We start from the raw sequence: 12,100 nt of genomic DNA on the forward strand, positions 1-12,100 counted from the left end.
AGAAATGATGAAATTAAGCAGTGATATTTCAGAATATGTTCTCACTCAATAAATTCTCGAGTATACCATTCTGCTAAAATCAGATTCCCGAAATCTTAATAACAAAAAATCCATTGATTTCTGTGGTGCCTATTTTCCTATTGGATACCGGCAGCATAGGGAGTACAGGGAGAATATACTATTGCCAACGCACAAGCGGGGATTAATTGGAGTGGTTTAAGGAATCCGGTGGTTAATAACATTAACTACCTTACAACATCGTCCGGCTTCGATTTCCCGTCAAAGTATTTTCTTGTCTAGTTTGTGTATAATTTGGCGCTCACACAGAAGTAATTCTAGTTCGTGTACATTGATTATGGATACTTTTATAATATTACTAGCTGACCCGGCAGACTTCGTAGTGCCTCAATCGATAAATAAAAGATAAATAGAAGATTTATCTACCTTTTAAACCTTCCTTGGACTTCCACGAATAATTCAAAACCAAAATTAGCCAAATCGGTCCAGCCGTTCTCGAGTTTTAGCGAGACTAACGAACAGCAATTCATTTTATATATATAGAGATTATGAATAAAGAAGCCGATCTATTAAAAAAAAACTATAATTATATTAGTATTTAATTAGGTAATATGATTGAAAAATATTAAATGAAGAATGGACTGTTTTTCGAATTTTTATTTTCTTAACATGTTTTAATAGCTTAATAAAAACCCTGTATTTAAAAAGTTATTTTACGATAAAAATTGCGCATCATAAAATAACGCCGAAAACCGTAATTAATGTCTTTTTTATGGGTTTATACTATTTTATTATTATATTATTTATTTAAGCTTTTTTTTGATTCACGATTAAGCCAATCACACTGCTACTGACATTGCCCGAATTGCCATCTTCTGCAAAGACTTCAATGGAAGTAGCTGATGATTGTGAGCATCGGCTGCAGAATATGTGACAACACTCCAAGCAGGACTTAGGCTGTGCTGCGATATTTTAAGTAATTATACAAGGTGGGCCAAAAGAAGTCATCCGATGTTGTTTGGCTCTCATTTTTTTTCTAAATAAAAAAAAGTGTGTGTGTCCGCTCCGACGCACGACTGGAGTTTACTGGATATAAAAAATTAAACGAAACAATACGAGAAATAGTTCTATATTACGACAACACGATACACTACAGATTATTAACAAATTAACGAGACACAAAACAAACGACTAACAAATATATGAAAATACAATAATGAGAGAAACGCGCGATCAGTACGAGGCTTTGTGGCGGACTGCCGGCGCAGCAGCCCGGCGTCACCTGCGATAACGCGGCCGCGCGTTGGCTCCTGATTGGCGCGCGCACGCATCACGCAATCAGGAGCCAATCAGGCGCATAACGCATTTCGTGTGACATGCTAGTACGATTTTGATTGGCGCGCGCACGCATCACGCAATCAGGAGCCAATCAGGCGCATAACGCATTTCGTGTGACATGCTAGTACGATTTTGATTGGCGCGCGCACGCATCACGCAATCAGGAGCCAATCAGGCGCATAACGCATTTCGTGTGACATGCTAGTACGATTTTGGTCCCCATAATTTTCATACCCCGGGCCTATATATGTAAATCGATTCTAAAGGAGTAAACTCCAAAACTTCGATTCTGTTTTTTGATTATCTTTATTTGAACCTTTAGAATTTGATTGGTCAAGTCGAGAAGATGATATCGGCCAAACGGGCGCCGGCGCCGTCACAATTGACTGCCTTACGGGCTCGTTTTATTGAATTTTTCATCACTTCGGCAAGAACTTCGGGCGACAGATTCTCGCACTCGTGTCGAATGTTGTTCTTGAGGGTCTCGAGCTTGTTCACGTAAACGCGAGATTTTAAAAACACCCACAAAAACTGGAACGGTTAAATCTGGCGATCTTGCGGGCCAGTGCAAATCGCCAAAACGAGAGATGAGGCGACCCGGGAACGCCGCCTTCAGAATATCGGTTGTGGCTCGCGCAGTGTGTGACATTGCTCCGTCCTGTTAGAACCACATATCTTCCAGTCCTAATTGGCCCTATAACACGCACTGTCATTCATCGCTCAATATGATTTTGGTCGAAGAATCGTCCACTTCGTCCTCGAGATAGTGGATGACTTGGGCGTAGGTTACACGCGTTTGGCGGTCGACAACCAGCAGCTGATGCACGGACTGGACTTTGTACAGGAACATGTGCAGGTCTTTGACCAAAATTCGCCTTAGGGACGACTGGCTGATGGCTAATTGCGAGGTATGAATTGTTACGCAAAAAAATAGACACGGTTATTCTGCGTTCTTGGAGAGTATACAGCTCCATGGCTCGTTCAGTTATATTCTTCACTTGTCTAGTCCACAAATATCAAAGAAGATTTGACATTGGCGGCCATTTGCAAAAATAAGAGCATCTTCCAATAGGATTCTTTTGGCCCACAATATACAAGATATTTGATGTCATGCAATATTTTAACTCTTAACCACTAGTAATATTAATATCGGCCATCCACAAATCGCATAAAAAATACCATCCAACAACCCAGATTGAATGTACGTTTATCAAAATTTAATTCGCTGGTTGAAAATGGTAGTATTTAAATGCCAATGCGTCTAAATGCGCAAATGCGTACTAAAGCGTATTCCGATCAATAATATTATTCAGTTTGATCTTTGATAACTTCATTAATAAATTAAAATGTAATAATAATTTATTTAGTTCATGATTTTAAAAACTCTTCCGTGACCATGAAAACTTTAAAATATTCAAAACGCGACGCTATTTATACAATAATTATGATAGATACGAGATTAAACCTGTTTTTAATCGTGTCTACAATTCGTGAAAACCTAAGAAAATACTAACATTTCGATATGTTAGTCGAAATATATAGTCCGAATGAAAATGTTTTCAAATAGTTCTTATTAACATTTTATTATTGTCAATAATTTCGACACATTATGAATGTAAAATTAGATATTACCATTTCAAACGTGACACTTTAATGGAAATGTTTAACTATTCGGTTGGGTTTTAAAATTATACGCCATAGTATTGAATTCGGTCGGGAATCTGACCAATAGTCGTGAATGTAAAATGTTATACTACATGATTTAAGAACAATTTAAATTTTGTTATATGTAGTATTAAAAAATATCTCATAAGCGCATCGGGCATGCTTGCGGAGGCGCGCACCGACGATTTCTATGCCATATTAAGAAAGCGAAGCGCGTCCTTGCTCTGCAGGGTAGGTGCTAGCTCCAACAGCATCCTGGCCATGATATTTTCTAGATTAGATGGACCTTTTCTCAATCACTGCAGAGAGGTCCACAAAATTTTCTTGTAATGCAGCTATTGCAATCGTATGTAGTATGTATGTTGTTGTTTTCTTTTATTACTGTGTCCTTACTAACTTATTTTTAAGAAATAACTGTTACTAACATTTATATAGATCATTATCTGAAATAAAGAATTTAATAATAATAATAAACTTTGAAGGGACAAGTGAAGTCGAATTTTAATAGAATTTCGTGGCTCATAAACTCTCTTTATGTATGTTGAGGGTTTTTGTCTAAATATATGTACATTGATATTAAAATAGCTACAATAATTATTACACAAGCGCTAATGTTATTATTTTTTGTTCATCTAATGTATAGTTCATTAATAACCAAGCTAAACAAACGGACGGTTTATATTAAGTGTATTTTTTGTGTACAAATGAATTGATATGAACTACACTGGTACTCTCGTACAAGGGTTCCTCTAGATAGAGCATAATGAAGTTTGTTATTTGAAAGCTATATTATTGTGGACGTCGTGTGTAACAAACTCGTGATCTGATTTTTTTATTACATTGATGGGTGTACGAGCTCACGGCCCAACTGATGTTAAGCGGTTAGCGGAGTCCATAGACATCTACAACGCAAATGCCGCAACCCACCTTGAGATATGAGTTCTCAGTATAGTTACAATGGCTGCTCCACCCTTCAAACCGAAACGCGTTACTGCTTCACGGCAGAAATAGGCAAGGTGGTGGTACCAACCCGTGCGGACTTACAAGAAGTCCTACCACCAGTAATTACGCAAATTATAATTTTGCGGCTTTGATTTTTATTACACGATGTTATTCCTTCCCCGCGGAAGTCAATCGTGAACATTAGTTAAGTACGGATTTCATTAGAAAAATTGGTACCTACCGGTGAGATTCGAACACCGTTGCATCTCAAGATACATCGGACGCTTTATCTTTTAGGCCACGACGACTTTCAAATATGATGAATGATTTATATGACGACGTATGTTAATATTCCCAAATACACAGTTTATTAATTATGTTGGTATAATTTGATTGAGTATGTACAGCGGGTTGCAAAAGTACACGGATAACACATGAAAAATAAAATATTGAATATGTAGTTTTAAAAAGTTAGAACCTCGTCGTGGCCTAACGGATAAGACGTCCGGTGCATTCGTGTTGAAGCGATGCACCGGTGTTCGAATCCCGCAGGCGGGTACCAATTTTTCTAATGAAATACGTACTCCACAAATGTTCACGATTGACTTCCACGGTGAAGGAATAACATCGTGTAATAAAAATGAAACCCGCAAAATTATAATTTGCGTAATTACTGGTGGTAGGGCCTCTTGTGAGTCCGCACGGGTAGGTACCACCGCCCCGCCTATTTCTGCTGTGAAGCAGTAATGCGTTTCGGTTTGAAGGGTGGGGCAGCCGTTGTGACTATACTGAGACCTTAGAACTATATCTCAAGGTGTGTGGCGCATTTACGTTGTAGATGTCTATGGGCTCCAGTAACCACTTAACATCAGGTGGGCTGTGAGCTCGTCCACACAGCTAAGCAATAAAAAAAAAAAAAAAAAAAAAAAAAAAAACCTCATCCTTTTTATCCTTTTGATACTGATCAAGATATTAGGGCGAAGTTATGAAATTATTCAGTTATCATCGATCCTTGATGCGTATGAAAATTCTCAAGTTAATCGGACGTATTGAAGTCGATGAAAATGATGTTCAAAGATTCCGTGGTAGATAGAAAAAATTGTGTACGTGCAACTTAGTGCACTTGAAACAAGTGGAACTTCTTTTGCAGTGTGTAGTACTGTTCTACATTTTTTATTATTAAATCAAATTTCTCTTGTACTAGGGAATGCTGAGTATAAGAGAAAGGACCTATCTTCCTTGTTCTTTCCCTCTCAGGGTTAGCAAGACGCTCTGTCTATTTTTTCACTCTCGCTCTACCTAAACTGTATCTTTTCTCTCTAGCCGTAACGAATCTGTATGTTAAATAAAAAAAGTAAGTAAAAAGTTTGTTTGATCTTTTTTTTATTCCCCAGACGAGCATACGGCCCACCTGATGGTGAGTGGTTACCGTCGCCCATGGATTTCATCAATGTCAGGACAGAGCCAAGCCGCTGCCTACCCATCTGGGTGTTGATTATCTTTAAATGTATATATTTAAACGTAAATAAGTATGTATGTCAACGTCTGGTACCCATGGCACAGGGAACCCTAATTTGGAGCCGGAAGATCATGCGTGATTCGTTCCCAATTATTTATTATTTATTAATATTATAATTACAGTACAAGTCCCCCGAGCAACATATTACCAACATAGGAAACGATTTATTTATAAAACAAACATGTAAATTAAGACAACTAAGTTAGAAGGTCACTCGTCTACTTTTTGTATTAAGATAGGGTTAATGAACTTGATTTATAATAATCCTTCAGTTTACGAACGTAATCAAGTTAGAGAATCCGCGTGTCGATGGTGCGGTTTTTAAACACGACTTTTATATGTATACATATACATGTATTGATATACTATAGGTAATTAAAATTTGAACTTTTGTGTCGTCTATAAACTATTTCATCCAATTAACATTTAAATAGTCAAAATATGTAATGATGGTTCAACCAAATACTAAGGTCTACTTGAGTTTTTTTTTTGCCTCTACCATTAAAAATGCTAATACCACGACTATCCGGTTTTAAGTATCACAAACTTTTGTTACTCGAGAGTGCTAATATTATAATAAATCTTTTTGAAACAAGAATTTTATTTTAATATTATGTATATAATAAATAAACACGCTACTGCCACTAATCTGAATTACACTTATCTCCAAAGTTATAGACTCGCTACATGAGAATTTGGAACTGAATATGAACGAACGGAATAGCAAGAATAGTTTTATTTTAAACTAAGAAACCCGGCAGACATTGTCCTGTGTGCTTAGTGCGAGTTTTCTAATACCGGTCACTCACATTCGCACGAATACGCAAACCCGCAAGTGTAGGACGACATTTGCGAATGATTGTATGCAAAGTTTTCGCTGCATTCGTGGTTTTCCAAGCTGTGTCGGTTTTTTAACAGACATCAAAGCGCGCAAACCGCGATCCTTCGCGTAGTCTCCCACACATTTGTGTGACCAGTTGCGCCCTGGATTGCGAAGGCAACGGACGTTTCGCTATTTTCATAGATCGTGACGTCTACTGTGTAGCGTATCTTCATCAAAAGAAATCCCATAAAAACAGTATGGCTGTTAATGATGTCTGGGAAAGAATTCAAAACTCTTTTTCTCTTCAATGTTCTATTGACGAATTAAAAAGGAGGAGAAATTCGTGAGACATTCGTAAACAAGTGTAGGAGGAAGCGCAAACGGGTTCGCAAATTGAGTACCGAACCCATTTGCACAGCCGCTAAGTTTGCGAATGAATGTTTGACGGCCACTCACATGCGCATGTGAGTGGAATGTACGAATATTTGCGCGCATGTGAGTGGCCGTCATAACGTTCTCGATAACGTTAAAGTTAACTCAAATCTGTATGCAGTTGGAACGTTTGCCTATATTTGCCGCTAGGGGCGCTGTTCCAACTGCATCCAAGCTTGAGTTAACTTTTACGCTATTGAGAACGTTAAAAAACTCACACTAAACACACTGTACACGTTAAAACGGAAAATTTTAAAATTATCTAAAAAAATCACTTGAATACACACAAAAAAAATCAGTAAAATCATTTAATCATTAATTTAATTTAAAATGTTATGTTATGTTCTATAAGAAATATAGCATCTTAACACTATTAAACATGGTATTCGCTTCATAACTTCATTCTTCATACGACACGACCTTTTGACGTCGAGAGATGTTTTATTTAGCTCTTTCGGATAGGCGATTACTTATTTTGCATTAAGTATTGAGTGAAATGAAATATAATGGACATTGTTAACGAAGCAGGCCTCTCTCATGTGTGTGTGCACACGCCGCTCAACTGACTGCGCTAGGAGGGAGAAGCTGACCGAAGCCACGACGTGTTTCAAGGCGGCGGCTTCGACGCTAACGCAGACAGACGCTTTCAGCTCCAAAACTAGGAGCAGGCTCAGGGACCCCGGTAGCCGTACTCGTCGAACTCGACAAAGAGTTCGTCGTGCAACCTAACCCATGAATCAGCTCGCTTAGTTTCTCGCTGGATTTTCTCAGCGGGTTCCGAGCCGGTAGTAGATTCATTCGCGAAGCAGCTGCTCTTGAGTTGTTAGGTCTTCTTTGGAGGCGCTCGGGCAGCTATGAGCAAATCCCACCCCTTCTGGCTGAGCCTTTGCTCGCCCACCTGTCCTGGTGAAACTGAAAAGGCCTCCGGGCCACCAGTCATCTTTAAATCATAAAAAAAAATACGCAAACAATCTTCGCGTAACTTTCTTTAGATGTAACTCGCGACACATGTTGTAACAAAACTAAACAAAATATACAAAATATACAAAAAAAAAAACGAACATTTACTGTGGAATTTCATTCTGGTCATTGGACACATTTTCTATGCAAACCTCATCGGGGACGTTATTTTAGGTTTCTAAAAATAGAAGTGAAGTCTTTAAATAATATGTATTTCGTTTATTTCGTTTACGTCAAAAAGATTTAAAGTATGCGATTAATATAAGACATGATTATTTAAATAAAATGCAAAAGATTATTTAAATAAAATAGTATTCTTGTATTTCTATTGTTAAAATGTAAGTTATTTAGGTACTCGTTTATAAAAATGTTACACAGCACATTGTTATTTTCAGTTGTAACCCCAAATCAAAAACACGAGCAGTTTAAGGTAATCTATATATAATACGTGAAGCAAAAACTTTGTATCCCTTTTACGAAAATTACGCGGTCGGAGGAGTATGAAATTTTTCACACTTATAGAGAATATAGAGAACAAGTGCACAATGCTAATATTTTTTAAAAATAATGCATAAAAGATACATTAAATCAATAAAGAAAACATTACACACACTACATACCATGTATTTGACGCACACACGCATGCATACTATTTATTGTCAAACTTTTGTTCTTGACGTCTGTTGTCAAATTGAGATTAAATATTGTTTGTCTTTGTTAATATTTTTTATAGTGTAGTCTTGGCGAAATTTGTGATTAAAGAAGTATAAAATACAGTCATAATAGTGTACAAGCTTACAATTCCAATTAATTATAGTCGAATTTCGACTACTGCGGGACCTCTAGTCAAAATAAATATGCTTGAACTATGCATTAGTACTTTGACACTGATAGTTGTTTGCAAGTATGTATAAATATTAGGGGTTAAAGTATGAAATTGCCGAAGTGTACTGAAAAATTGAAACGTTACGTAAACATAACAAAATGTTAACAAACGGACGAAATAACTAGCTAGTGTTGGTAACTTTCCATACGAGCTAAACAATGTAAGTCCTAACTTTTTGCCTACCTATCTGTCAGAAGCCTCCAGGGGCTATTCTGGCTTCACCTTGACTAGTGGGCGAGCTCACGGGGCTCAGTCTGGGAGGACTTGTAAGGTTTGCGAACTATAGAAAATTTTCCGAAAATAACTCCGTATGTTATTTTCGATACTATTATATTCACTGGTGGTAGAACCTCTTATGAGTCCGCACGGGTAGGTACCACCACCCCGCCTATTTCTACCGTGAAACAGCAATGCGTTACGGTTTGAAGGGTGGAGTAGCCGTTGTAACTATACTGAGACTTTAGAACTATATCTCAAGATGGGTGGCGCATTTACGTTGTAGATGTCCATGGGCTTCAGTGACCCCTTAACACCAGGTGGGCTGTGAGCTCGTCCAACCATCTAAGTAATAAAAAAAAAAGTCTCAGTGGAGCGGGTTTCTTAGTCTTCTTATCACTGATCCTATAAATATTTTTAAAGCTTAGTAATAAAAGTTTAAACACGTCCAAATACGAGAATAATAATAAAATCATCATGACAATAAACTGTCAATGACAATGACATGGATAGTAAAATTTGTTGTATTATTATCACATTATAAATAAACTTTAGTATTTAAGACATTTGAAGAAGCATTTGAAATGGCTCGAATCGGTTCTTGGCATTATATTTTATTTTTATTTTACTATTTGATGTAAATATTTAATGCCAGTATTTAATATATATATATATATAATGGAGCAAGAGCTCGCGACGGCCAGACTAGGGGTGTCTGGTAGGGGGTAGCAACTGTAAAAAGGGTCCGGCAATGGATATCGTGATTTCTAAAGATATTCTGGAGAAAATATAAAAAAAAATATACTTTAAAGAATTTAAGGTACTATTTTATATACCTTTACTACCTGTTACCTACCCAAGTAACCACAATCAGACCTCTATAGTCGTGGGTCGTTCTTACCTTGAGCCGGTGGTAGTTTCTGCGAAGCACTGCTCTTGCTAGGGTCAGTGTTAGCAACCCTTCCGGTTTGAGCTCCGTGAGTTCACCTACATGTTAGGGTGAAGCTAAAATAGCCTCTCAAAGCTATTAGCATAGGTAGGAAGAAAAAAACCTGTGTTGGAGACATACACAACTTTCAGCTTTTATAAAATAACGAAGGTCTGGCCATCGCGGGCTCTTGGGCTATAAGTAAAATCAAGATTTTTAAACTGCTGTCAACTTAAAAGAAGACACGATGTCTTTCAAAACTACATTATTTTATTCCATCTCTAGTTTTGAAAAGTAAATTCATAAATGGTTCAGTACACAGCATATCTCTTCTTCTTTTTCTCCATCTTATCCCACTAGGTGGGGTCGGCACAGCTAACTTTTCTCTTCCATTCTCTTCTATCATCCGTCATCTCAACACTCACTCCTCTCTCTCTCATATCGTCATTCACACACTCCATCCACGTTTCTTCGGTCGACCTCTTCCCCCTCTACCTTGCACTACCATTTCCATACATCTCCTAGTCACATGCATCTTCTCTCTACGCATCACATGTCCTCTACGTATCACGTGTCACAGCATATCTCTATGGGAGACTAATTAAATGAGTCGTAAACATAAAATCAATATACTTTAATAAATATAATCACTTGATAGAAAATACACGACTTCTATGAATAAATAAATAATTATCGTGAATTATGTTCGACTGATTTACTAGTAACAATCCAAAACTAAATCAGGTTTGACATAATTACGAATTTTAATACGAAAATAATGATTGTATTATAATATATTTGTATTCAAAGTAAGAATAGTAGATTAATCAAAATTTATATAGAAAATTCATTTCTAGTACCTAACGAGGGTAAATTAAATAATATCACTTTTTAAATCATAAGGACAGACTAGTAGCCCTTTTAGCTTTTGCTGAAGTCATCGTGGCATAAATAATAAGATGTCCGGTGCATTCGTATCTAGCGATGCACCGGTGCTCGAATCCCGATGGCAAGTTCCAATTTTTTTAATGAAATACGTACTTAACAAATGTTTTCGATTGACTTCCATGGTGAAGGAATAACATCATGTAATAAAAATCAAACCCGCAAAATTATAATTTGCGTAATTAGGTACTGGTGGTAGGACCTTTTGTGAGTCCGCACGGGTAGGTACTACCACCCTGCCCATTTCTGTCGTGAAGCAGTAATGCGTTTCAGTTGGAAGGGTAGAGCAGTCGTTGTAACTTGTAACTATACTGAGACCTTACAACTCATATCTCATGGTGGGTGGCAGCATTTGCGTTGTAGATGTCTATGGACTCCGGAAACCATTTAACATCAGGTGGGCCGTGAGCTCGTACATCCATCAATGCAATAAAAAAATCAAACCACGAGTTTGTTACCCACGACGTCCATCGACTAAGCCCTATCCCATGACCCATCTTGTTAGACCCCTTGCTAACGTTGGGTTATTCTCAATGGGATTATTCTTCAAACAAGGCTCGTGAAGAGTATTAAACGGTAGGTAGCGGCTTGGCTCTGCCTCTGGCGTTGCTGACATCCATGAGCGACGGTAATCACTCACCCGATGGGCCGTATGCTCGTCTGAAAAATGGGCCATAAAAAAAGTCATTTAATGGGTCTTTACCATCTTCGACCACCGGATCTCACATAACGCGCGCACCTCACGTGCGTGAACATCGTGTGAGGTTCGGAGCTGGCCCCTAAAAAAAACATTTAATTAAAATTAAAATATTTTTTACTGTGTAACCTAGTTTTCCTACTGAATTAAGCACTAATTTATTTAGCAATTCGACACCAGTTTAAGCCAGTTCACGTTTATGTTCTAGTTTTTTTAAAGACCTGTTATTTAATACAAATCGACTAAGTTCCGTGTTTAATAGGTCATATTGATTGTATAATAAGCAACTCCTTTTTAATTATACAGTTTTCTGAGAATTGTAGTGATGAAACTTTTTTTAACACGCTTTTATTAGCTTTTTTTTGTACATTATATGTGTTTGTACGTAACGGAATCTTTAAACGTCATTTTCATCAACTTCAAGATGTCCGATAAATAGATAAAAAAAAACACTTTTCTACACATACATGCTATTCTACTGTTTCATTATGCGTACTGATTTCAATTTATTTGGAACATATTATTATCTAAAATCAAATCGCAACGAATGCCTTGCACCAGTACATCACTAACATCAGGTTTGATTTTTATCAAATGACGTTATTCCTTCATCGTGGAATACATGTGTAGAATATGTATTTTCTGAGAAAAATCGGACCTACCTGTGCAACTTCAGTACCGCCATAGCCAGACATGATTCGATACTTACACACTGGACGTAGAATTATTTA

The sequence above is a fragment of the Bombyx mandarina genome, chromosome 05 (genome assembly GCF_030267445.1).
Source record: "Bombyx mandarina strain Sakado chromosome 05, ASM3026744v2".
NCBI lineage: Eukaryota > Metazoa > Arthropoda > Insecta > Lepidoptera > Bombycidae > Bombyx > Bombyx mandarina.